Consider the following 6,000-nt stretch of genomic DNA (forward strand, 5'->3'; position numbering starts at 1 on the left):
CCTTTAAGTACATTAACTCAACAAAATACAGAATTTAGCCTTTAAAAATACTATGTGTAGTTTCTGTGTAACTGTTGAATGTGATTTCCTCTGCAGGTTGTTGAAAGCTGGCCTCAGTGGCAGCTATGGCCCTGCTGTTGATGACAGAATTGCTTTTTAAGTGCGATATGTTTTGTTTCTTTTATTGCAGTGGTACTGCTGGTTTATCATTTCGGATTATGGATTGTTATTTGCTTGTTGTTATTGCTTTAGCAGCTAAACTGATGGAAAGTAAAGTCTGACATAAAAAACAGACAAAAAAAGGTCCTGAGGCATCAGTTCCATGCACTGCACCTATTCTCTTCAGCAAAAACTGAAGACGAACATGACAGGGACCGATTGGATACATAGAGAATAGAATCTTTGAGCAGTAATGGCACTTACTCCACTGCACCAAGCCAGAGGTAGTAATCCATTGGCTAATGGTTTTCATTTCTCCCTCTCACATGGACTGATTTAGTGTAGCTGAATGCTGCATTTTGTGTCCCAAGGAGCAGTTAGGAGCCACATCACATTTTGGCCTACTATGTACCAACATACGTGAGGCTAGCAGAATGTGTGAACTCTGGGCTTTCTAGGTCATAAATATCTCTGAGTGTGACAGGCCTGAGAGGCATGCAGTCAAGCGCTTCCGACCAGCACCAGGAAGCTGGAGAAACACACTCACCCAGGAGTTATGATAGCTTCCAACCCTTGACCTCGACCTGAAAAGCAGATTCCAAAAACATGGCTGCTGTATGCCTTTTTTCTGTGACACAGATTCCCATAGTGATCGCCAGAAACCTTTCTTCAGGCTTCTTGAGAGGCATTCTAGGGGTTTCTCAGGATAGATAGATCGGTTCTTATTTCATCAATAAAGAAGTGCAGGGTTGAAATAATGAATACAAGGCCTAAGCTTGGTGAGCAAAATTGGGGAATCCCTAACATGAGAACACTTTGGATGAAAATGCTTGCTTCATGACAGCTCGTCAACACGACTACTAACAAAGCTTTCTGCTACAGTAACTAGCTTTGTGGACAGCTTCCAGCTTCCATGCCTTGTCATTGGCTGTATGGGCTGTTGCTGGATTTGTGGTGCGTTCATGTGCAATAGGTATGCATCGTATAGGTCTACATAGAGGCAGCTCTATGTAATCTCCAATAATAAAAAACGAAAGATTTTCTTAATCCGAGCAGAATTCCCTCACAACTTTTCTCCCGGAATGGGGTTCCTGTGTGTTCTCCCCATTTCCATGCTTGCTACCGACTTCAATGATGTTTGCTGAGATTGTTGATAGGCATACTCCACTGAAGGCCCACTGAAGAAGTGCAAATCCTTGGTTCTGACACTAAGCATCACAGGCCATACACTGCACAGATAAAGCCTGGTCAGTAGCTAGTTGAACATGTGACCTCCTTCAGCCCTTCAGCAGTCCTGCCCCAGCCCCAGGAAGTGCACCAGGCTTTGAAGCCCATTTTATCGTGGCCAAACGATGTAATTACAACAATGGCGTCCGTCACATGATGCCATTGGGCCCAAAAAGACTTTTTTCCATCTGTAAATTCATCTGTAAATCAGCGGATACATTTTTTGGAGTCACAACCTCCACGAAATGACTTGTGAGAATCATGTATAGTGAGCCAGTCATTATTGCAAAACAAACCCTGACATGAAGCAAAGAGGTCTTGAATTATCTGAATGGGTTTGTTTTGCAATAATGACCACTGCTTACTGTACTCATCACATGGCTCCGTCCTAAATAAATCAACAATTTGACACAACATACTGACTTATAAAACAATTTTCTTGATTTAAAAATGATTTTATTGCTTCCACTGTCAGAACTAATGACTAAATAAAGCTGCAAAAGGTTACAGAGTCGTGATAATGGGTCACAATACTGGGAAAGCTGACTAAACAGGAAAACAAATGTGAGACGGTAGAAAATACAGTCCAAAAGACGAGACAAGGACAAAAAACAGACACATAACAAATTTCAGATGACAGAGGCTGGAATACAAAGGAATGAGGAAAATGGAAACTGTGACAGCTGTCACAGGATCAGTGGATCTCAACCTGTATATACAGCTCAGTGTTTGATGAGGGAATAAGGTGCACGTGGGTGGATGGGAGGGGAAGGAGGTGATTACAGCGCAGACAGGAGTGGCAGGATCTGGAGTGAAAGGTCAGAGAGCATCTGGTGGAGAAAAGACAACTAAGGAGCCGGTGAAAAGGGACTGCAGCTGGAGAAAAGACAGAGAAGCAGACTGTGGCAACGTTAATGCAGCGCAATCCACCTTAAAACAACGTACTGCAGTTTAGCTTTGTACTTTGCATTTTATTCAGAACTTAAACATTCTACTTGTCACTGTGCAAGAGGACAACTACATTCTATCATTTTTATTCATAAAGATCTCCAGTTAAGTTCAGTAGATCACTTCCCTTCTCACCTGTTCAACTCTAGCCACCCCTCAGGTAAATACTGAGTACTGAAGACCTTCTTCCTTATCCTTCCTATCATCCCGTTATTCTTTTCTCAGTCTCAAAAAATCTGAAAAAAAAGTACTCCATGTTTGTCTTGCAAACGAGAATAAAGTGTTAACTTCCTTACGACCGCCTAATTTCTGTTCCCACAAGGCTCTGTGCTATGTGAGAGTCTCTTACCTCCCCGCTCCCTCTCTCCTCCTCACCCATTCACACATCATTCATTCAGGAGGGATCAAAGTTGTACACTACATGAGAGCAGTGAAAAAACTTGAGTCAAAATCGTTGTATGTGTTCACAAACTCAGCAAATAAAAGCTGATTCTGATTCTATAAGCAGTTTAATTATTAATTCTACTGTACACTACACTATATGTTGCACTGTCGATGACTGTGTATGTGATAACAGAAGTTGGAAGGGTAACCCAAGACAAACTGGCCTTTGGCCATGGGTCAGATTAAGAGAAATTCAAGAACAGCAATTGGTGGTGAGGCATTAACCCTGGGGGCTGCAGACGTGTGAGGTGGGCCTGCAAACAAATGGGGCCACCACCTGCAAGAAGGCGTGGTGGCCGCAAATTGAGAAAACCTCAACAGTAGTTCAGTGTACATGCTTTATAGTTTAACATATAATGTGAAACCGGGACACACAGCGGCTTCTATACACACTGTCATGTAACCTTACTGTGTGATCACTGTGTCACATGAAGTGTGGTTACAGTGTCTATTGTGAAGTTCTCCGATTTTATGATTCATGTAAATCTCCAACTGTCGGACTTCGTCTGTATGTGAATATGTGATGTGTGAGAGTTCTGATGTGTTTGAGTCAGTGATGAGTAGAGGCAGCGTGGCAGCACTCAACAACATTAACAGTGTCGGAAATGAAAACAGACCAGACCTCTTTCTGCCTTGCGGTCCCATCTCGCTCTCCCTCTCTCACACACTCCCCCATATGTACACACACACTCCTGTTCCTGTCTCCACCTCTGACAGTCCGATCTCGTCCTGTCATTGTCATCCTCCCACCGAGGGACAGCACAACAGAGCACTGCCTGCCTGATGTGTGTTTCCCTTGGAAGTACAGCACACACACACACACAGGTATGAGTGTGTGTGTGTGTGTGTGTGTGTAGGAGGGGTTGTAATTTTAACAACCTTTAATTGACCAAACTTTTGCTCAACATGCATGGGAAACATGGCCACATCAATCTAGCGCCAATTACAAGCGACTCCATGCCGAACCAGTCCCCAGTCGCTGTGACAACTTGATGATTGATCACCAACGGCAACGTTTCTCTAACCTGATCAGGCAAATTACCGTGGCAACCACAGGGGCCATCTGAGTTCTGCACCACAAAATTAAATCCACTGAGCTCATCACCTCGAATCAGTGACACTCTTACAAAGACATGACACACACACACACACACACACACACACACACACACACACAGACGTAGGAGACTCATCCACACAGATCCTTCTCTCTCTCTCTCTCTCTCTCTCTCTCTCTCTCTCTCACACACACACACACACACACACACACACACCATCAACCAGCAACTTCATTCTCCTCTCCCCTTTTCATACACAGAGACAGAGAGAAAGAGAGGCTGGGGCCTCCTGGGGCCCCAAGCACCAGGTGATAGGCACGGTAGGGGGACATGAAGACGTATTAATGTACTAAAGACTTAATGAACCTCCATCCAGAGCAGAGGCGGAGGAGGAGGAGGGGAGGGGGGGGGGGTGATGGTGGTGTGTACTTTATTACTTTACAGCAGATTAATGGGGATAATCATTTAAGTGATGGAGATGGATTACCCACTCAAAGCTGGCCACAGCTACACACAGCCGCCCACCTACAGCCAGTACACAAACTCTCCTCTGTCACACACACTCACACAAACACGCACACACACACACACACACACACACACACAGCTGATGAACAAGGTAGAGACAAGATTTAGGAGTTGAGGTCTGTGTATGTGTGCGTGGTCTGGTCTTCACTTATCAGCCATGTTATAGTGTTGCACAAGGCAGATAATGTCCTTCTAGTGACAGTTCCATCTAGTCCAGCCAGTGTTTTCCACTTCTGATAGGATGCAGCTTGGTTCATTACATATTTATTGCAAAGTTGCTCCGTCCTTCACAGGTTATAACACCTGAGCCCGAATAGAGTGCATCAGATATACATACATTAGCATAGCAGCCGAGTTTATCCAAGCCTTACCTTCTTAGTCAAAGTGGTTAGAGGGTTAAACCGGGTAAGCAAGAATAAAATGACTTCTTTCATAGGTAAAATTGTAATATATCCTCAAAACTTCTTACACAACCCAGTATGAATGAAGGAATGAAAGTGTCTTTATACCAGTGCCAATACAAACCACAAGGTTTCAATGGTTTCAAGGTTCCGATATCAAAATGTTATTTTATTTATATTATTTGAAGAATATGAACATGTTTTTCTACAAAACTGTTTCTGTATTACTATTATTATTATTATTATTATTATTATTATTATTATTATTATTATATTATGGTCTGTAGTCTGGTGGTATGACAGCAGGTACTTGAGTATATCTTGTCAGATGACAGCAGGGTGAACAGGCTGTTGCTGGGGTGGGTTTTGTATTTTAATATCCTCTGGGTTTTAAACATTTTATCTCTCACATAGTTGTCAGTGATGCAGGGACACTGTGCTCACATGTCCCAGGGTGGCCCAAAGAACAAGTTCCCAGCTCTATTATTTATTTTTTTTAAGGAATTTTTCGTTAATGATTCCCTAATTTTTCACTAATTTTAGAGCCTTTTTATAGGGTCCCCCCATGATACCTTTTTTTTTTGTTTTATGAGACGTTGTATAGGGGGAAATAAAACAGAGCACTTCAACTTGCCATGTATTGTTGTACTTTAATATATTTTGATGAGAAGTATTTTTTTTATCAGGTAGAATATACCCGACGTCAGTGATGGTGTTACTAACTGTTAGGTTAGTGTTCTAGGGTTAAGCTAGCATGCTGGCTTTCTGGAAGCAAAAGAGGTGTGATGAACAACAGCACTGGCGTCTGTGTGCTAGATTCTCCATTACTAATCAGTGCGTTCTGCTGAATTGAATTACAGTGTGAGCAGTTTTTGATGAGTCTCGTTCTTGTCATTTTTGAGTTGCCTGTTGCCAAGCCTGGGAGAGTGGAACAGAGAGGATTTTTGGCGAAGGAGATCAGAAGCTTGGGTGTACATGTAGGCAAACAGGACAACTCAGGTGTTCAGCACTAGAATAGGGTCCGACCGATGGATGATGCCACCTTCCACCGCTGATGGCTGACAGTTATCGACCACTGAGCACTTGTTCGTTGTAATATTGTGATTTATTGCCAATATCAATTTGCTAAGCTTGGTAACCACTCTGGTGATAGTGTTAAATCCTGAGGTGAAATCAACAAACAGCATTGTGATGTTTTCAAGATGAGGATTTGAAGGATAAAATGGCACTTTTTC

This window comes from Pempheris klunzingeri, chromosome 12, assembly GCF_042242105.1.
Source record: "Pempheris klunzingeri isolate RE-2024b chromosome 12, fPemKlu1.hap1, whole genome shotgun sequence".
NCBI lineage: Eukaryota > Metazoa > Chordata > Actinopteri > Acropomatiformes > Pempheridae > Pempheris > Pempheris klunzingeri.